The following is a 23115-nucleotide window of genomic DNA, read 5'->3' as shown; positions in this document are numbered from 1 at the left end:
AATAAAAAATGTAGTGTCACAATACCTTCAGGTATTATTCTCATAAAAAAAATTGCTAAAAATAAAACTTCTTGTTTATATTTTTGTGAAAAGTATTCAACTTCTTTTATGATTATTAAAAGAATAAAGTTGATAACATTCATTTTTGTAAAGTTTTAAATATTTGAAACAATTTTTATTATTTGAGTTATCTTTTATTTAATTATATTTACTATGACCTTTATGAATGTTAATGTGTCCTTAATATGATTGAACATAAAAAATCTTTACAGCTTAAATAAGAAAAAACTTTAATGTAACTGCTTTTTGATTAAATATATTTTGGTATATTTTTAAACAAACAAACAATAAATAAATAAAATAAATAAATAAATAAATAAATCTAAAGTCATACTGTCAAAATGATTTATTTGTTGACTAACATAAGTCTTTTACATATTAAAATGTTTAAACATTAAAACATTATACCACACATTTATCTTAACCTATGTTAAATCTGGAACATTCTTTCAAGTAAGAATGCTTAAATCCCTGCGATCAACTGCACACATTTGCTTTTACACACACACACACACACACACACACACACACACACACACACACACACACACACACACACACACACACACACACACACAGACACACACACACACACACACACACACACACACACACACACACACACACACTGCTGATTGTCCTCAGAGGGAACTTGAAAAAGTGTCACTTGAGTTATGATGAGGCTTTTCAGAGAGCATGAGGGAAATTAAGGGGAGAAGTGAGCTAAGGTGCCTACATCACCCCCTAAATTGATTTCCTTTGATTCGTGTCTTCCTCACTCACAGTTCAACACTTACACTCCACACACACAAGGCTTCATAATTAATCCATTTGGATGGCAGAGAGCGACTCGCAGACTGCAATTATATGGAGAGCAGAGAAAGAGAGGTGAGCAATCATTTTAGCAGCGCACTGTATGATCATCATATACACAGACTGCATTTCTTTCACTCTTAAGTGTGTTGCATACTGTGTGGCTTTAATATGACTAGGTAATGCTTGAGGTATTTATAAATGCTTTTTCTTCATCACTGAACAGAAAAAGTTACATTCATTCATGATATTATTATGGTTACTAAAGTGCTGGATCACTGAATAAAGCTAGAAATGAAAATAGTTTTGGTAACTAGAAAAAAGAAACACATACCAAACATTTGATCAAAAACTATAGGAAACATATGAAGCAGTTCATGGTTCCTCTCCAAATTACATTTGATATCTATTTCTTCTGCCTCTCACTGTTTACGCTCTGCTTTGGGTCTTACACTGTTTCAGCCTCGTTGTAAAGTCAGCGCCATGGGAAGTAGGGCATTCTCTTACGTTGCACCCAAACTTTGGAATGCTCTTCCCACAAATATTAGGAATGCTGGTTCCTTGGATTGTTTTAAGAAGCTACTTAACTAGTTTTTAATTTGTGATATATTTTTATTCTCACTGTGTTTTTTACTGTATTCTTTATTGTTTTATTGTGCTTTGTTGTTTTTTTTTTTTACTGTTTTGTAAGTGCTTTTAATTGGAGAAAAGCATGTTACAAATAAAATGTATTATTATTTTTTTATTTTTTTATTTTTATTATTATTATTACTTAAAATGATTTAAAACCATACAACAACCAAATAAAGATGTTTTTTTGTCAACACTTCACAACAAATCAACAGTTTTTTTCCACATTGCACATTTTATGGACACTTATGAACATTGCACATATGCACATACATGTACTTTAAACATCCACTGGACACTCTTGGGTCATTTATGCACATTTGCACACACTCTGGGCATATAGTACGTTCTAGTGTACTCCACACATGAGAGTGGGCTTGATAAACCATCTATAGGATACACTCATTCCTCTCTTATGTGCCAGGCACTTTATTAGAAACACTTCTATGTTTCTGTTTGTATATAGATAGCTCTTTTATATTTTAAACTTTGTACTTTTTTTCTACAACCACTTACTCAGTGTGGAAAGTCTTTAAATAGTTTACATTCACTTTAATTGTCTCTTGCATAACTTATATTTTTCCAAAAGTAAATTTTTATTGTTGTTATTATTATTTTGTTATTGTTGTTATTATTTTGAAGGTCACGAGTGGTTGTGTAAGCATTTCACTGCATATCATACTGTGTATGACTCTGTATGTGACAAATAACATTTGAATTTACAATCAAATGACTAAAATCAAAATTAAAAAACTCATATAAAAATGTACTAAAAGTACTAAAATGACAATGAACAGTTTAGCTTGAAGTATCGTTAATCCCAAGTCACTTTAGTGACTTTTTAAATTTATTTTTTTTAACGTTTCAACAAGAATTGAATATTGAGTTTATATTATAGACACACATTGCTTGTTGTTTTTGTTTTACCAAATGAAATAGTACCAAACAAAACATTTAAGAGGCTTTTTGTTTTGTTGCTTTTCCTGTATACATTTATTTTGTGCAAATCAAAACAATAATTGAGAAAATTATAGTGTTTTATTCATAAATACAGCCAGTTTCTTAGTTTCTAATTGAATTAGGCATTTAAATTAATCGTTTGAATGATTAAATCACTCTACAATTAAGACAGGGATCTGCTGCAACCTGCCGGCAGTTTAGCATAAAATTACAGAGGCAGTCATTTAAAAATATATATTATACTGTATTTTAATAACTTTGTTAAAATAAATGTATATGGCTACTGTGAATTTTCCAAAATGTGTTTAAATTTCATTCTAACATTGCTATTTTATTAAAATTACAAGTAATCAATAAATAGTAATCAAATTGACCGCAAGCGTTTTAGCGCCCACCTTTTCCATTTTTAAGATGCATGCCTCTGTTGCCTAGCAACTTTCTGATCGCAAAAACATGACTTTAATTTAAACATGTCTTTCAAACTTTCAAAAGCAACATTTTCACTTTCTATACCACGGTATGCTACCTGGCAGCTAGCTCTCTGCAACTCTCACTAAAGATAAGCAGGGCTGCGCCCGGTCAGTTTCTGGATGAGAGACCAAATGGGAAAGCTACAGTAGGTTAGTGTGTGTGGGTCCGAACGTCCCAATATATTAATGGGGACTCTTTAATGCTCAGTGAGCGCTGTCTTTTGGATGAGACGTTAAACGTTGAAGAGGTCCCGACTCTCTGTGCTCATTAAAAAATTCCAGGATGTCCTTCAAAAAAACTTCTTCATTCTGGCCAAATTTGCCCACTGGCCTTTTTCTCTCATAGCCTCCTTATCATCCCTATATCTTAATTGTGTCCTTTCCACCAATCAGCTGGTGTCTGGCACAATATTGCTGCCATCGCATCATCCAGGTGGATGCTGCACACTGGTGGTAGATGAGGAGAATCCCTCCCCCCAAAAGTCTGTAAAACGCTTTTAGTGTCCTGAAAAGAGCTTTATAAATTTGAGGAATAATTCTTATATTATTAATAATATTTAAAGAATAATATCATTTATTCATTCATTTTCTTTTCGGCTTAGTTCTTTTATTAATCAGGCCACAGCGAAATGAACCGCCAACTACAGCATATATTTTATGCAGCGGATGCCCTTCCAGCTGCAACCCATCACTGGGAAACATCCATACACACTTATTTACAAACACTATGGACAATTTAGCCTACCCAATTCACCTGTACCACATGTTTTTTGGACTTGTGGGGCAAACCGGAGCACCTGGAGAAAACACATGTGAACATGGGGAGAACATGCAAACTCCACACAGAAATGCCAACTGACCCAGCTGAGGCTCGAACCAGCAACCTTCTTGCTGTGAGGAGAACGTGTTACACACTGCACCATCGTGCAACACATTTATTATTATTATTATTATTATTATTATTATTATTATTATTATTATTATTATTATTATTATTATTATATTTGGTGGTGGTCTAGTAACTCAAAAACAATTATAGGGGATCCTACCAAAAAGGAAGTTGTATTTTTGGTAATGACTTTTTAAAATTAGACGACAGAAGCTTCAATTGAAGTGAGAAAAAAATCATGTAGTGAGATTTTGTAGTGAGAAAAATTTGGTATTATATCTCTTATATATATTATATCTTTTATATCTTATATAGTCTTATAAACCACTATGGTCATTCTTGTAGATATAGAACTATATTAGCTGCAGTGTTAATAATCATAACCAAAATAATTTACAGAAAAAAACCAAAAATATCATTATTGCCAAATCACCTACAAATCATTTGTTAAGTTAAAAGCATCACCTAAATGCCAATGGAGCTCACGATTCATTCTGTTACCTTCATTCCATTTAGCACAGCATCATCATTTGCACAAGCTAACAAAACACGGACACAAACACTGAACACACCGGAAAACATTGGCTTTGTCAAATAATGTCAGAAAAAGATGCATCCGGAGACATGCGCGCACAGACATTTTAATCTACCAAAGTAAACAATGGGGATATGAAGCTTTTTTTTCCGGTGCAGCAGCAGCAGCAGCCTGACAAATCCTGCAGCATTGCTCCGACACATTCAACACCCTTCATTATCTTCAACCCCGTCACACATAATTCAAAGACCCTTTGAAACTTCAAGCTGGGAGAGAAAGCGCTCTCTTTCAGCCCTATTCTGTCACAACAGAGAGCAATCCAACTTACTCGCAAAAAGCACACAGAGTTGGTTTGACATCTTTCACAATTCATCAGAGATAACAAAGGCAATTTGCAGTACCTGCGAAACACAAAGAAGTCGCGCAGTCTCTGAACGCAAATAAAATACAATGATAAAGTAATCAGAGCATTAAAAGGTGTACGAAAACATCCCCGGCTGCAGTCTATCGAGGGCCTGATTCTGCTGGAAAAGTAGAGAGAGAAAAAAAAAGTGTTTACTTCTGTCAGGATTGTGATTACTCCAGTCGTTTACATCAGATTGCTGAGCAATTGTGATGAAACAAGTAGTTATTTTAAGCCGCTCACATCGTTGCTTTAAGACAGACCTATTGTGAATTGAGAAACTGTTTGGCTGAGTGCTGAAAGTAATGGTGATTGCTGTGCCTCTCCAGGAACTCTGAGTGTATTTGAATGGCTCTGAACTTGAAGATCTGTCTGTACAATGTGATGACAAGTGAAACAAGTGCATTTTTTGTATTTGTTCAAGTTTGCTGGAGAAATTTGGTTCCAAACAAACAGTGAGTTCTGTATACTGTAGACTAGGGGATTATTTTATTTGTACTAGTGTTTGTCACGATACAGGAATTCGATACCAGTTCGATACTGAAACGTCCATTTCCTGCTTTTCTTCCTGCTATTCTAATTCTTAAACAGCGCTGATTTTTCATTGTGTTCATGTGCTCAACATAAATTACTGTGATTGACTGTGAAGGTCATCAGTACATCGAACTCACCCCTGTTTACTGAGTGTAACTAAAGATATAGGGACATTGGAGCGTTTTAAAGCCATGAAGATCAGCTGGTCTGTTTATAAGCTGACATACGAGCGATCCGCTGATGAATCGACTGATCTTCATGGCTTTAAAACGCTCCAGTGTACGTAAACACAATGGCAAATCTGCGATGTTTAGGAACGTGCTCATCAGCGCTAAAATGTTAGTGGGAAATGGACAATTTTAAAATTTCAGTACCGATTGGTATCGAATTCCAGTTTACCTAATTTGTACATGTCATTTTTATTCAAAGTTGAATGTTATTTAATTTTCTATTACATGTTATATTATTTAGTGTTGTTATGAAATCCCAAACCTTGAAACATGCATATAATGTATTTAATAATTAAACACATTGTAATATTCCTTCATTCATTTTCTTTTCGGCTTAGTCCCTTATTTAATGTGAGGTCGCCACAGCGGAATCGACCGCCAACTTATCCAGCATATGTTTTACACAGTGGATGTCCAGCTGCAACCCATCACTAGTAAACATCCATACAGACACATACACTATGGACAATTTTAGCCTACCCAATAATTATAACAAATAACCAAATTGCATGCATTGCTTATTCATTTTTATATATTATTAATGATACATTTACAAATGGAATTATACCTATACAAATTACTTAATATAGTATAGCTATACTGTAAGAGCACCGAATAATTATACGTTTGTGATCATAAGTTTGTGATGTCAGCACATGTACAGCCTCTTCACCTGTGTGTATCACTCCGCCCGCAGTGAGGGCTAAGCAGAAGACTAACCTCACCAAAGTTTAGCAAATACTGCAGCTCTTGGACAATATAATGTCCTGTTCTGCTGACACATATATACTTTATTTATCCTTCATATAAGCTGTTTGAACAGACATATATATATATATAGTGCATATATAAATATTATATATTATATACATATAATATTTATATGAACTATATAAATAGTATATAGTTCATATATAAATGAAATATGATAAAACTATCATTTGGTTTTATTTGTTAACAATTGACATGGATATTTTAAAACAAAATATTATATTTAAAAGTCAGTATTTGCCAAGGTTAGTAATATATTTATATACAATATCTGTAAATAATATTATACAGTTTTTACATTTATCTTTAGTTTTTCTGTACTGGGTTGCAGCTGCAAGGGCATCCGCTGCGTAAAAACATATGCTAAATAAGTTGGCAATTCTTCTGCTGTGGCGACCCCTGATGAATAAAGGGACTAAGCTGAAAGAAAATGAATAAATGAATGAATATGTACAGTTGAAGTCAGAATTATTAGCCCCCTTTTGAATTTTTTCTTTCTTTTTTAAATATTTCCTAAATAATGTTTAACAGAGCAAGGAAATTTTCAAGGCGTATTTGTTTTATTTCGGCTAGAATAAAAGCAGTTTAGATAAAAAAAATTAAATTAAATAAAAAAAAATGAACATTAAGGTTTTTTAATTATTAGCCCCTTTAAGCTTTATTTTTTCCATAGTCTACAGAACAAACCATCGTTATGCATTAACTTGCCTAATTACCCTAACCTGCCTAGTTAACCTAATTTACCTAGTTAAGCCTTTAAATGTCGCTTTAAGCTGTATAGAAGTGTCTTGAAAAATATCTAATAAAATATTATTTACTGTCATCATGGCAAAGAGAAAATAAATCATTTATTAGAAATGAGTTATTAAAAACTATTATGTTTAGAAATGTGTTGAAACAATCTTCTCTGATCACCAAAAAATAGTAAATAAAAAAAGGGGAGCTAATAATTCTGGGGGGCTAATAATTATGACTAAAACTGTATATTTTTATACTATTGAAGTATATTATACATTTTACTTGTGTACTTTAGTGAGTTTGTCACTTACAGTATCTTTGTATTTATTTGTGCAATTTACTACTGATTTCACAACTCTAGACCATTTTTTATTCAACAGCAAAACATCACAGTACCACATCACAGTAGTGTCTTGTTCAGTCTTCAGAGTAACAGAGAGCACTAAAATGACAACTGCTCCTGTGTTTTCTGTCAGCTCCTCCTGTGACTTGAACATATATCTGAGGGTTCACCTGTGTGCCAGATCTAAAGTTAAAGTCTATCACCCCTGCAATCCACACTGGTACAAGTCTTCTAGTCCTCAGTACTCGCTCTTTTCTCCAATCTCCACACTGCGGTGGAAAGGTCACTCTCACATCTCCATAATGACCAGAGACAAAGAACAAGCAGGGCAGATCAATGCAAGGACACCTGCTATCAGTGGCTGCTTATCGACCGGTGGCCAAGAGGAGCCAGTGATGCACTCAGGCAGGCTTCAGCTACTGCGTCCCATCGGACAGAGAGATAGAGAACCGCACAACTGATGGATCGATCGCCTTCCCTTTACCATGTGGAAAGACAAGCAGCAAAGCAGAGCAAAACTGAGAGCCAATGTATGAGGTGACAGACAGTGCTAAGCAGAAACAAACAAACAGCAACACAAAACACGGTGTGCTGATACTGTTTTTCACAGTCATACTGTACATAAGTTTTGGAAAAACTGTAATATTTTTTTATATTCTAAGCATATATGATATAGTTATATATATGGGCAATAACACAAAAGTAGCAGTGCTATATGGCTGTATATCGGCACTAGTGGGAGGCGTGCGTTGACTCTAGGCCGAAGGCCGAGTGCCTTAGGGGCAGATCACATCGTAGACGTTTTTTGATGTTGAGAGGCGCATTTTTTTTGAATGATTTACCATGAGCATTGTGCGCGCTGCTTATGAGCTCTGCACACCTCGCATTTTAACCGCCTGCTGCGACATGCGTTTTGTTTCCTCGTGCGACTTGCACTCGCAATTGAAACAAGTCAACTCTTGAGTGAAAAAATCATGTTACGTCAATCGTGTCTTGTTTTCTGTTTTTCCAGTGTTTGTATTGTCAAGACAACAACGGAGACTTTTAAAGATGAATGAGACTTGGTGTTGCTGTTTTGAGTTATTCGGTGCTGTATGATTCACAAATCTTAAATATTACAATATTATTAAATAAAATAAAATAAAAATTAAAAAAATGTAAAAAAATATATAAGATATATATATCTTATATATAAGATCAACAGCAACACTCATGCACATTATGCAGCTGATTCAGTCATTGCCTAGCGACATAAAAAGCGCATCACGCTTCGTTTTTTTCTGTCAAGAAAGAGGTCAGTGTGGTGCGCCTTGCATTTTGGGAACATAAAGATGCATTTAGTGTGTATAGCTCAGCATAATTATGTTTAAAAAAAAGAAAGTCAAACACAGAGAGTCTCAAAAATCCTTTTGTACGAGGAACTACTTTCTTCCATCATTCATTAACATCTATAGTTTCAGCAAAAACATTGCTAATTCACTAACATCATTTTAGAGCTGGTATTCAAATGATTCTCTAGCATAATGTCTAAAGTGATGACAAAACAGCTAATTTTGCTCACATTTTAAGATTATAAGGCTGAACAGCTATCAGTCTACAGAGATTTCCCAGCATTTTTCTGTTGCAATCGGGATATCACAATAATTAACCATGAAAAAGTCAGAGCAAAGCAAACACTAACAGATCATTATCTTATAAATCCAGAACTACAACATACAAAAGAGAGATCGACTTAAACTCAAAAAAAGATTTATTTTTTCTTTGTTCAATTTACTTAATAAAAATGAGCTGAAACAACACAATTCCTGAGATTTCATTGGGACAACTTTTTTACAGTGTAGTGTCACTTTCTTTTTTATAAAGATTTGATCAGCTGTAGTTTGAAATTTAAGCTGAGTTCTTCTCCGCTTGAAGGCTTATAATCTAAACAACTAAATTCTCACCCAAAAAAGCCTCAAAAGTTTATTATGTTGTCCAACAGCTGCAAATTTATTTTATTATATTATTATATAATATATGAGCATGTATAGTAAATAAACTTGAACTTAATAAATTACTAAATAATACCTTAGCAAATAATATATTATTTAGTAATATAATATATTAACAAAGATTTAAAAGACTAATATTATTATATTATAATTATTTGAATTACTTAATATTTTTACTTGTATTACTTACATTTTTAATATAAAAATCATTAGATAACATTAATATTATCTATACATTTAAATTCTCTTATTATCTAGACAATCTCTAATCTTTCCTTTAGAAGATAATCTTTCTTTGCTTTCCACAGCTCAGTTGTATTGTACATTTTCTATGTCTTCTGTGCTATTTGTGCAAGATCAGGAAAAGCACTTTGACCAATACACTAATATTCCAGAGGATTTCCGTTTCCAAGAGTTTATGTGCTGGGTTTAAATCCATTTGTTGCAAGGTAAATCTAAATCTCTCCATGGTCATGCTGAACAAAGCTTGTATTTCAAGAGAAGGACTGTCCTCATGTTACCCCTCAATCCTATTGTACTCAGCACATCCTGCTTTTTGTCCATATAAAAAATAATAATCTTGTGTCTTGGCACAAGCCTGGATGTGATACAATAAACAGAATCTGATTCAGTGCTTGGTCATCGATTATGAAAGAGTCCATTGTCAACTCCATTGTCAGTTTCAAGCTGTTCAGCAGAAACTTTAGTGCAGTGACTGATGGGAAACGTTTCTTGCAAATGCTACAGATGCACTCATTTCCCTTGTTAGTTCTTCAAATGAAGAGAGAAGAGAAATTATGTTCTTAATTAAACCCCATTGGTGGGCACTGAATGTCAAGGGCTGATCATAATCTGCAGAGTAAACCACATGCGCTCATGTTTGCTTAAAGAGGCTTTTCAGCACACAAAACATGCTGTTCCACCTTGTTGTGACATCTTGCTGAGGCATTATTGGTGTGTTCCCAGATGAATGTAGAAAATGTCTATAAAGAGCAAAAAGAGCATGCTGTTCAGGACTCTTCATATGGCAAACTGAAACTGAGATGTTGAATGTCTTTACTGTGGTTCCACCTTTTATGAGGATCTTCTATAAGCATTCATTCTTAAAAACATAAAACTTCAGTTGAAGCTAGTAACCCATTCAGGATCAGTTGCAGAAGTTTTATAGTACTGACAGAAAAATCTGGCAGAAGGGCATTGCGATAAAAGTCCGGCCTGGACAGAACAAGAGCTTGAACAAGGAGTTGCACAGCATGCTCCAATATGAAGGGTGTGACCCTCCTAATGTTGTATATAAAATACAAGATGGTATAAAAAGCCAGTTTTTTGAATGACAAACTCTAGTTATGCAACGTAGACAGAAAAGAAAGTGGTCCAAGAGCTAAGCCCTGAGGCACACCAGTAAAAAGATGTCGCAACTTGGACACTTTGCCCCTTCAAGATACCTTGCACAGTAAGGATTTAATCACTGGAGTGTGGTTCCAATGTCATGAGTGTTAACAAGAGGATCTGGTGGTTAACTACAGTATGCTACAAAAGAAGCAGACAGATCCAGCAAGAGAATTGAAGATTTGGAAAGCCACTTGTTCTTGTCTTAAGACTTCAACAGCAAAAAGCAGGGTGGTCTTTCTTTGAATGTCTGCTTTTTCAGGCTAAATGCTTAGTAGATTGAAATACTTGGCTAACCACAACTCAATCAAGTGTTTTGCAATGAAAAGAATCCCTTTTATAGGGTTTTCTTAGAGTGCATTCACACTTGATTTAAATGCCTGGACCGTACCCAAGTTTTATAGTCCCCCCTTGTCACCTTGTCAGCTAGTTTGTGTTCACACGGTCTTTTTTCCTTCTGAACCCCGATACGCTTGCGTCATCAAGTTGTTGTTTTGTGTATGGCTGTTGCAAGGTGACAGCCACAAAAGCAAAGCACCAAAATGGAGATGTCCGCACATCACAGTCGTTCTGTTTTTACACAATCTTTTGTTTTTGTTACCAAAGCCAAAATACAGAGAGCAACTTGTGTCTTTATGCTGCTTTAAAAATAAATAAATAAATAATAATCATATTAAAGAAATTCAGAACATCACCTGAAGTCGTTTTTGGTGGAGACAAGCAGACTTTATCACTGTTTGCACTGGGTCAGTCCCGCTTGTCACCAAGGTAGGTGATACACAGACATGCACACATGAGTGAACGTGAAACTATAACGTTTGTTGTACAGTTGATGGTTCACTTCCGTTATTGGGTACGACTACATTCCAACCATAAGTGAACTGTACCAGAGTTCACATGATCCGCACCCTAGACAACCTCTTTCAGGTGAACTTGGGTACGGTTCATGGGTGCGCACCCGAGTTCAGAAGACACGTTCACACTAGCTAAACGTACCATACTTTGATGTCAAACAAATCTATGTGCGGACCTAAAGTGCTAGTGTGAAAGCACTCTATAGAGTGAGTTTCTTGAGTATAGGGCCTATTCAAGTCTGTGAACATGCAGCGGGAAAAAAGCCAGAGTGAAGGAATGTGTTAATGATGCGAGTGAGTGTGAAGGAGAAATGGCTTGAAGGAGATTAAATGAAACAGGATCAAGCAGACAAGTAGTAGGATGATTGGAGAGGATGAGTTTAGAGATGCTCTATGAGTGTAGAGAAGGATGTGCGTGTGTGTATATGCGTATGCTGATAAGATACGTTTCCCAGTTTGTGGTGTGAAGGACTGTGTGTTGATGGATGTTGTTTAATTATTGAAGAAGGTGGAAAGTCTTTGGCTGGAGGACAAATGAGGGAAGAAAATAATTTGTATGCGAGGGTTAGAAGAATTACTAATTTCGTTATGGAAGTGAAGATGAAACCTTAGCTTTTGATGAATTTAATGCCTTCACACTGAATGAAAGTATTCATTCCAATGAAAGCTAAACCTCACTGACTTCAGCCATTTAAATAGAAGTGTACACATACATTTATAAAATGACATAAATGCCTCTCATGCAATTAATCTTGGTTTTTGATGGTATTACTTTGATCCATAATTGGCTGATAAATGTCATGTTTAGCGTGCAAAGATGACTAGACGCCAATTGCAATCTAATCTATAGAGACGAACCCTTCACAGGCCTTTTAACTTCATCAAGAGAGTGGAAACGCTACTCAGCAATGCCAACCCCCAGTTGCACATATGTAGTAGTTTAATATTGCAACCGATGCAACAGAGGAACAGGCTATAAAATATCAGCATCAGACATCATTTTGATGTACAAGACCTCAATATGTCACATTTCCGAACACGACAGCCTGGAAGAGATCATGGTGAAAATTTGATGTGCTGCCTAAATAGGAATAAACAAACTGTCAGGGAGTCAAGGAGTCTGGCTGTGCTCACTGACCTGATAAAACTCCTAAACAGAAGTGTCCTGACTGCAGCGTGTTCGTGCACAAGCTTCAGTCAATGAGCATTTTTAGCCTACGAGACAAACAGCTCGCTCTGAGAAAGCTCAAAGGAGAAGATCCCAGCCGGAGTCAGATGGGTCAGACTGGGGGAAAGACGGAAAACTGGATTTGCTCCGCTGGGGCATAATAGAAAAAAAATTAAGTCCTTTAGAAGCAGTCATGAGGGCATAAGAAGGGTTTGCTTGAGTTATGCCCACACAGCAAGTGTTATTGCTCAATTCAGAATTATTTCTTAGAGATTTAGTTTTTCTTGTTTTTTGGCTGTATGGACTTTAAAATCTGGCCAATATTAGATTTTTGATTTCACTGTAAATGGTCACAAAGTGACAACAATAATATCTGAAGCAAGCACAGAATCCCTTAACTTGAGTGTTTATAGGTTTATTCATAAGGCATTGTATTGTAAATGCCACAGAATTTCTGGGAATTTAGGCAATAAAAATAACACAAGGAGAAGGAGAGTAACATTTTTAAATATTTATTGTATTTACACCTTAAGTTTAGCTTGTGTATGCCTGCCACTGTTACACTTATGGCTCAAGTGAGAATTGAGAACATTACATTTGGTGCAGTTTATGTCATTCGCACTGTCAAGAACTTTTTTTAAGTCATATCTGTGACCTTTTTTGGGGTTGGATTGTGCCACATTGTACTGTAGTCTGAGAGTAGACCAAAAGTTCAAAAATGCAATAAATAAATTGAAAACTAAATTAACTGAAGTAAAATAATAGAAATTTTGTTACTAAACATACTTTGCTAACACAAACAAAATCATATGTTTGAGATCTGTGATTTTTTTGTCTTTTCAACAGACTTGCCAAGTGCTATTTAAAAGAGAGAAGACTTTTTCAACACATGTTTTAAATATACTAGTTTTATGAACTCATTTCTAATAACTAATTTATTTTGTCTTTGCCATGATGATAGTACATACTACTGTATTTTACTAGTTATTTTGCAAGTATTCCGCGTAAAGTGCAATTGAAAGGCTTTAGGATAATTGGGTTAACCAGGCAAGTTAGGGTAATTCACCAAGTCATTGGACAACAGTGGCTTGTTCATTAGAAAATCAGAAAAAAAAAATCTGAAGAGGGCAAATAAATATTATATAATTATTTTTTTATTACTATAAATAATAACCCAAAATATTATTTTAAAAAAAGAAACTGCATATAATAAAAAACAAGAGTTCATCCAGTAAAAAAATAAGATACAGTAATACTATTATAGGTAATACTTTAAAAAAAAAATCCTTTCTCTATTAAACATCACCTGAGAAACATTTGAAAAAGAATTTCAATTTTACAAGTGGGCTAATAATTTTGCCTTCAACTGTATGTACTGAATCTCTTTTACATAAAGTCCGATTCAAAATGAAATAAATTTGACTATGGATGTTCTTTGCAATTGAAACTCTAACAAAATAAATGAATAAACTTAGAATAATCAACATTCAGGGAGAAAAGGTTGTGTTCTTATCTTGATTATTAACATTACTACCATTATAGTACTGAACATCACTGGTTTTTATCAGTGCTTGCCATTTAATGTATGCTTTTATACATACTTTATCTCTTTTATAATAACAATTCCTTACATTAATATAGCACTTTTCTGGACACTCAAAGTGCTTTACACATTTTTGGGGGGAATTTCCTCAACCATCACCAGGGTGCAGGATCCACCTGGATGACGCGACGGCAGCCATATTGTGCCAGACCGCACACCACAAACCAGCTGATTGGTTGAGGCGAGTGGGCAAATTTGGCCAGAATGCCGGGTTAAAGGACATCCCGAGATTTTTAATGACCACAGAAAGTCTGGACCTTGGTTTAACGTCTCATCCAAAAGACAGCACTCATTGAGATGTGGGCATTAGGACCCACACAGACTGCAGGTTGAGTGCCCCCTGCTGGTCCAACTAACACCACTTCCGGCAGCAACCTAGCTTTCCTATGTGGTCTCTCATCCAGGTACTGACCAGGCGCAGTCCGGCTTAGCTTCAGTGGGTGACCACGTGAGAGTTGTGAGTTGAGAGTTTATGGATCAATGAGTCTGAATTTCCCAAAAAAATAAACAAATAAATAAATTTGGCAATGCATATTTTGTCTTTATAATTAAATTAAAATCCTCACTTTCCGTTTTGATGCTAAACATATAATTTAATCTGAAATTAACTATTTAATAAATGCAAAATGCATGCAAGTCTTTTTTTTGTTATGCCCATAATTGAATCTTAAGAACTACACACATTTTCGACTAATTAAAATAGGTTCTTATGAAATGTTCTTATTATAGTTCATTTAATAAAATAAACTCCTTGTCTTCTGTTGTTAATGCTCTTTAAAAAGGAAGATGCTCTATTTGCACTTCCTGTCTAGTCAAAAGGTGTGCATTGAAACAATAAACAAAAAGCAGCCATGATTAATGACCGCTTTTTAGCCAATTAGCAGACCCTAAACAAATCACTTTCGTCTTCATTTTGCACCCCGGGGACTTTTGTTCCAATATATTTCGACCCTTCCTGGAATACAGGTCTTTTGTGTTCCTGTTTAAAAACTGCCTTTTGTTTAGATGCAGAAAACATTCACCCTTGAGCAACAGATTAGCAGTGCTGGCTCTTTGTGAGGCTGTACAAAGCCAGAGCAATTAAGGCTCTTCTTCCCCTTAACAAGCTTTAATCCAGACATGCTTTCATTTCATTTCATCTTTCTCTAGCCGTGCCAGCAAGACTGAGAGATGCTCCCCTGTGCTTCGTATACAGTGCCAATCGGCAGCCGCTGCTCTCTGAGCCTAATCCATGTCATCTGTGTGCTGAGGAACACTGCATTTCATTAAAGCGAGACTGATCTGGTGTAGGAAAAACTCACCACAAACTGCCATGGTTAGTACATGATTTACAGTCTACGTGAAGCATGTAGAAGATGCTTACAAGGTATTTTAGCTTAAAATGCATGGTTTATGTGGTAAACCTAAAATCAATGTCATTAGTGTGCATCCTGAGTATAAATGTGGTTACTCTCTGTTGGGCGTACTGTCATATTAACAGCTTATTCATTTAAAAGTTCACTTTACACCTGTATGACAATAAACAAATGATCACAGCTATATATATATAGCTATATATATATATATATATATATATATATATATATATATATATATATATATATATATATATATATATATATATATATATATATATATATATATATATATATATATAAGTATGTATGTAACATTCTGTGTTCTCCCCGTATTCGCATGGGCATCCTCTGGGTGCTCCGGTTTTCCCCACAGTCCACAGACATGCGCTATAAACAAATTGGGTAAGACAAAATTGGATGTAGTGTGTGAATACGAGTGTATATGGTTGTTTCCCAGTACTTGGTTCTGGCTGCAAGGGCATCCACTGCGTAAAACATATGCCAGAATAGTTGGCTGTTCATTCTGCTGTGGCAACCCCTAATAAATAAGGGACTAAGCTGAAGGAAAATAAATACTTGAACATATTTTTATCTAATTAAACAAATTCAGCTATGGTAACCATAAAATACTAAAGAAAAAAGTAATAAAAATCCTCCTGACCCAAAACATATGCAAAAAACAAAACATGATTTTAGCAATTTTAAACGTGCCATGCGTTTTATTTATTTATTGTTGCAGTTTCTTTTAGCTTGAATGTAACCCTGTTCTGTTCTTGTTTCCTGTGATCATTTGTAGTCTCTTTGTCAACTGTTATTTTAAATATAATGTTACAATTTCATAAGGGCACCCATTTAGCCCCTTTTTACAAGATGTAAAATAATACTTTGGAGTCTCCATACTGTGTGTGAGAAATTTCAGCTCAAAATACCCATCAGATTATTTATTATACCCTGCTGGAAATGTACATTTTTGATCAGTTTAGGCATTTTCATGAGTGTGCTTTTAAATGCAAATTAGCTGGTTTTCCTTGCACTGTGTGTTTTTACCACTCTATTATAGTTGTGTAGACACTATTTTAATTTCCTACACACATTCTGTCCAAACTGCTTCCAAACAGTGATTTTGCATGATAGGTCGGTCCTATACTAAAATCTAAAGTGGGAAAAAATATTCAACACATAACCATTTTTTTATAAAACATATTTCTAAAGGTGCCGTTGATTTGACATTTTCACCATATGTTGATAAGATCCACAGAAATCCATATATGAAAATAAAACAAAATTAATTAGTATACAAATTAACTTAATAATATAATGAAATTCATTCATTCATTTTCTTGTCGGTTTAGTCCCTTTATTAATCCGGGGTCGCCACAGCGGAATGAACTGTCAACTTATCAAGCAAGATTTTTACGCAGCGGATGCCCTTCTAGCCGCAACCCATCTCTGGGAAGCATACACACACACACTCATACACTACGGACAATTTAGCCTACCCAATTCACCTGTACAGCATATTTTTGGACTGTGGGGGAAACCGGAGCACCCGGAGGAAACCCACGCAAATGCAGGGAGAACATGCAAACTCCACACAGAAACGCCAACTGAGCCGAGGCTCGAACCAGCAACCCAGCAACCCTTTTGCTGTGAGGCAACAGCACTACCTATTGCGCCACTGCTTCGCCAATATAATGAAATGAAGCAGTAAAAAAGGTTTTGAACACATGAAGAAAGGGAGCTATAGAAAGGCAGTGGAAGCCCAGGCAGCAGCTGAAACCTCTCAGAAGTTATTCAGCAACCCTCTGGCCTTCGTCATTGTACATTAATTTTAGCTGCTTCCGTCCAACATCAATATTATCAGGATGATGAAGATGAAACCAGAATGAGCATTTTAGCAAGACAATGGTTCAAAATGCAGAAGAAAACGCTCAGATGCTTTCAGAGAAAGAAAATAAAGCTGTAGAATGGTCAAGCCAATCACCTGACTTGAATCCAATAGAAAATACGAACTAAAGATCAGATTTGAATCACGAGACCCACAGAACCATTAATATTTTTACACTCTAGTCTGTGGAAATACAAGTCTGTGGAAAAAATCTCATTATATTGCCTTGAATTGAAACATCAAGCAAAATCTTCAATTAAGCTGAAACATTAAAAGGTTTGTAACGTAAAACATATGTTGTGGCTAATGTTGCATGTAATATGGGAGCTGGTGTCAAAGATTACAATGAGGCCTTGACAATGGCATTATTCTCCACATTTGTGTGCAGTAGGTTCCAACAATACACTAGCAGCATATCAATAGAGTGCTGGAACACTTTGCGATGGAAAACAGGCTAATCAGCCTCTTCAGGCAATACACAGGAGGAGACGTTGAATGACATTAGACTCTAATTTCCAGCCGTCATTATCTCATTACTCTGAGAAGGCAAAACAGAAAAACAAGATCCAATTTCTCTCCAATCCCAGGGTTAAGAATGCCGAATGCAGCACTATCAGCTCTCTGGGCTCTTCTACACTTCCTCTGGACTTTCTATTTGAGGGCTGAATTCACTAAACAGCTGGAGTCATTCATATTGTTCACTAATAGAGCTGCGCATCAATGCAGATTTCCTGATTTTCTTTGATTTTAATTCACCAGCTCTCTACTTGATTGAATTTGTTTCAAATTTAATTTGGGTATATATCAGTTATTATGCTCACTTTGCATGCATATTGCAAATTTTCTCTCAGTAATGCTGTAAATTATTCAGTAAAATTCCTGAAAAGTTTCTTAAAAATTAATAAAGTAATAAAAAGGAATATTGTGCTTTATATTGTGCAGTTCAGTTAGATATTATTAATTATTTAACAGATTACAAGATTACCACTATGATAAACTCTTGCTATACCAATGTACAAAATGATAAAATGTTGAAAACCGTTTTAATTATTAATTTGTTTGTTGGTCAAATGATTTGAGTGGTTGTAGAGCATGTTTCAGATTAAAACATTCATTAATTTTCTTTTTGGCTTAGTCCCTTTACTAATCAGAGGTCGTCATAGCGGAATGAACCGCCAAATTATCCAGCATGCGTTTTACGCAGCGGATGCCCCTCCAGCCACAAACCAGCACAGGGAGATATCCATACACTCTTGAATTCACATCCACACATACACTACGGCCAATTAAGCTTATTCAATTCATCTACTGTGCGTGTCTTTGGACAGGGGGGGAAATCAGAGCACCTGGAGAAAACATGCAAACTCCACACAGAAATGCTAACTGACACAGCCAGGACTCGAACCAGTGACTTTCTTGCTGTGAGGCGACATCGCTAACCCCTGTGCCACCATGCCACCTGTTTCAGGTTCATTCATTCATTTTCTTTTCAGCTTAATCCCTTTATTAATCTGGGGTCGCTATAGCAGAATGAACCGCCAACTTATCCAGTATATGTTTTACACAGGGGATGCTCTTCTAGCTGCAGCCTATCACTGGGGAACACCCATACACTCTCATTCACATGCATACACTCCGGACAATTTTTGCCTACCCAATTCACCTATACTGCATGTCTTCGGACTGTGGGGGAAACTGGAGCACTCGGAGAAAACCCACGCGAACGCGGGGAGAATATGCGAACTCCACACAGAAAGGCCAGCTGACCCAGCCGAGGCTCAAATCAGCGACCTTTTTGCTGTGAGGCGACAGCACAACCTACTGCACCACCGCGTCACCCAGTTTCAGATTCTTCTCAAGTTATTTTATTAAAGTAAGTATTTGCATGATTCTGATTCACTAAAAATATTTGTTTGTGTATGAATCTGGCAACACTAGTCTTGCGGCAGGTGTTTGATTCACTAAAAGCAATTATATCATAAACTCATTTGCTAAGAAATTAGACCTTAGTGCATTTTTTATTTTACTAATGAGGATCAATTTAAAAAGAGTCATTTGTTTCAAAATTGGGCTGCACTATATAGTTTTTATTTAATTAAAAGAACCTTTTCAAGAGTTCAAACAGTAGCTGATGATTGATTATAAAGCAAGTTTGGCATGTCCTGGGACAGAGCCCTGAACCCATACACTAAGATAATTGAATCCCGGGCTCCCCTCCTTGCAGGGTAAGAGGGGAGTCTGAGCTCAGGTAGGTTTTGAGAACTAAGAAAATAGTTTAAAAAGTTATTTATTAAAGATTAATACCTCACTTGTCTTTTACTTTCTAATCTATCTTTTTATTTACTACTCCTAATTGTTTCAGTCATTGATTTCGATTTTCTATCAGACCGAACTGGTCTTAATACATGTTTTTATTCATCTTAAAAGAAAAGATTCATAGGAGTCATAACTGGCTTTTATAAATCAACTAAAAATAATCAGTTTAAAGCAGTAATGTGGTCATGAGTCTGAGCTTACTCCTCTCTCTGCGTGGTTTTGACTGATTTAAAAACTATTTTTGTCTTTGAATGGCACAAATCTCACTGTGTTTTATTCCTTGTCCTAGTGTTGGCCGATAAAATGGGTGTGTGAAGGTCAAGATCTTTTCCTTTAGTGAAACATACATTAAAACAAAAGCTGAAGCACTCATAATGACTTTTCAAAAATAATGCCAAAACAGTTTAAAGATGAAAACACATACGACTGCATTTATTTTCTCTCTCCTGTATTTTACAGCGCAATTAAACAAAAAGCCACAATACGCAGCATCTTTTACATGATGACTAATGAGAACGTCTAATCTGCCTTCTTCGGTTCACAAGAGGTCTGTGGATTTTGCCAGGTGGCTAGTCTGTGCCACCTGACGCCATGTTGCCTCAGTCAGCACGCTCATTTCCCTTCATTAACAGCTGCTAAAACAGCACTTTACACTCCGAACGCGCGCTCTTCATTCCGGCTCACTAGCACGGCTCTTCAGGGACTGACAAATAACTGCATCCTAATGGTTCCAATGTGCTCATTTCACATGACCTTTTGTTAATGCCAGGAAACCACCTCCTAAATGCACATTAGCATGATGCAAGTCGTCGCCACCGCTACCCTTCAAAGCCTGCCAAATATCCGTCCCCATAGAATAGCTTTTACTGCTGCCGTTAATGAAGATGTCCTACTAAAAATCATCGTCTTAAGCAGGGTGCCGAAAAATTGTAACAAAACGTAAAAATACTGCAATCGCATCCTATTGAAGCCCAGTTCTAACAGGCTAATTCAAACTTATCTATAATGAAGTTATAACAAAAACAGCTCCATTTTAAAAAGGACTACCAGAGCATTTGCAAACATGAGCGCAGTCGCGTATATATCTGCAATCATGGGCTGTTTCTCTTGAGTTGTGGTCACAGTCCAGTGGCCAGGTCACAGAGATCAGCCATCCACCTCATATGGGCATCTCGTGCTTATGCTTCATTCATTGCCTCTGTAAAAGTTAATGAGTTTATTTAGAGAGAGCTGCCAAAACAGCATTTATGTTTTAATCAGGATTAACAGTGGCATGGGCTCCTGCACTGATTTTTTATTAATCGCTCTCTTTACACTTCATTACCTTCTCCCTGGCTTCCTCTCAGAAGCTCATTTCCCCTCCCAAACCAGCAACTACACAACAGAGATATTTGTTAGAGGGCTTGGGAGAATACGGGGGCTTTGGCCTTAAAAGCCCATTTAGAAAAATGAATCTCTCTGCAGGGATTATAGTTTAGCTTGCGTCTTCTCATTGTTTCTGAGCGCAGCCAAATTTAATTATATTCAAGGCCAAATTTCACATCTGCGGAAACTGCAAGTGAAAAGGGTTTCCTCTCCAATTTGTTTTGAAGTGCATTTCTGAAAATTCAACGTTATGCTGTCATTTTGTGCCATTGAGCACTTTGTTGTCCATCTTAGCTGTATCAAAGTGATTGAGGGAAAAAAGTCCAAATACATTAGAGTTTTGGCAATAAGACATGCTATTGAGTATTTAATTTATGCAAAAACCTTTTTAAATATATGCACATATCAAGTATGTTCACAAACATTTTAATTAGCATAAATACCATGCTTTGTGATGCTTGCAAACTTGTACATTAAACTGTCTTTATAATTCGGTAAGGAAGAAACTGAAAAAAAAAACCGTTTGTACTTCTGTTCAATGGTAACAAAGTATGATAAAACAAAAATCACCTCCTAAATGTTGCATTATTTAAGATACCTTAAAATGTAAAAAAATCAAGTAGATTCGCTTGAGATGAAATTGCCAACCCAGGCTCATTCTGAAATTGTACCTCTATATACATTTCCGGAGAGCGCCAAATACGTCCCAGGAGATACTTTTTTTGTAGTTTTTGTTTTTCGCGAATCCACTGAAGGCTGCTGTGTTTGCTTTTTGAGATCTTAAATTTTTCTCGCAAGTGCCATTCACGCCTGCTGTTCTCGCATAAATCCACCAGAATCAGCTGTCGACTGACTGACTGACAGACTTACTGAATAACTGACTGATCGACTGACCCACCCTTCTTCTTCCTTAAACCCAAATAAGAGCGTTTTCAAAAGCATGGTTGACCCACCCACCCGCTTCCCTAAACCCAACCGACAGTTTTAAAAAGCAATCCGGAAAAAGTCCTCACCTTATTTTTACCCATTTTCAGACCCATTTTCTTACCTGCTTTCAGGAACCGATCTTCGCTAGAGTGTCAAGTCTGCCAACGTACATGGCAAGCTAACAGGACAAAGTGGTAATCGCAGGAAAGCCGACCATACGGAGGTAAGCGGTCAGCTGCTAAGCGAGAAAAGGAAGGCCACCATACCGCCCCGTATCGTTCATTTTAAAGACAAAATGGAGCCATATGTGCTTCTGGCTACATAATTAAAAATTTTCAGAAATGTTTATAGCTCTGCTCTGGAGGGCCGGTGTTCTGCAAAGTTTAGTTCCAACCCGAATCAGACACACCTGGGCTAGCTAATCAAGCTCATATATAGGGCTACGTTTTCCAAATGAGCCTTTGTTGGAAAATGCAGTCATGTCAGGAACTAATAACAGTGTGTTCAAGCCAAGATCTTATTTACACACTGAACACGCATGTATATCACCACAAAAGGTGTGATTATGAGGATAAACTCTGGATTTTCTTTAAGCCTTATGCTAGGGTGTGTCTATAATAAAACATGTTGAATGTAGGGGATGCAGTATTTGTATTAGTGGTAAATTTGTTGAAATTAAACATTTCTCCTTCTTTAAAATATCCATAGTTTCGTACAGCTGGCCTGTGATCAATTACAAACATTAAAAAAGCAAAAACAACTTGATTTATCTCTTTTAATTATTTTGTAGATGTAGAGTTTAATAATCGTGCTGTATTCTGTGCCGAAAGAAACATCACCATTTTGGTTTGACCAAAGTCATTTGAATACCTCTCATCTC

The 23115-nt window shown here is 36.0% G+C and overlaps 1 protein-coding gene and 1 long non-coding RNA gene across 9 annotated transcripts in view; one reads left to right on the top strand and one right to left on the bottom strand.

The window, feature by feature from the left end:
* Nucleotides 1–23115, bottom strand: part of sez6b (seizure related 6 homolog b) — a 369655-nt gene that overhangs the window by 172025 nt on the left and 174515 nt on the right. The gene's annotated exons all lie outside the window — the stretch shown is intronic.
* LOC141377845 (uncharacterized) lies at nucleotides 842–22999 on the top strand. The gene is made up of 5 exons (XR_015509452.1): nucleotides 842–948; nucleotides 15531–15696; nucleotides 18956–19095; nucleotides 19195–19500; nucleotides 22367–22999. It is a non-coding gene; the product is annotated as an uncharacterized LOC141377845 (long non-coding RNA).

Source organism: Danio rerio, chromosome 15, assembly GCF_052040795.2.
Source record: "Danio rerio strain M-AB ecotype USA chromosome 15, GRCz13ab, whole genome shotgun sequence".
Lineage (NCBI taxonomy): Eukaryota > Metazoa > Chordata > Actinopteri > Cypriniformes > Danionidae > Danio > Danio rerio.
Note: the sequence above shows the minus strand (reverse complement) of the source record. Positions and strands in the feature narration are given on the sequence as shown.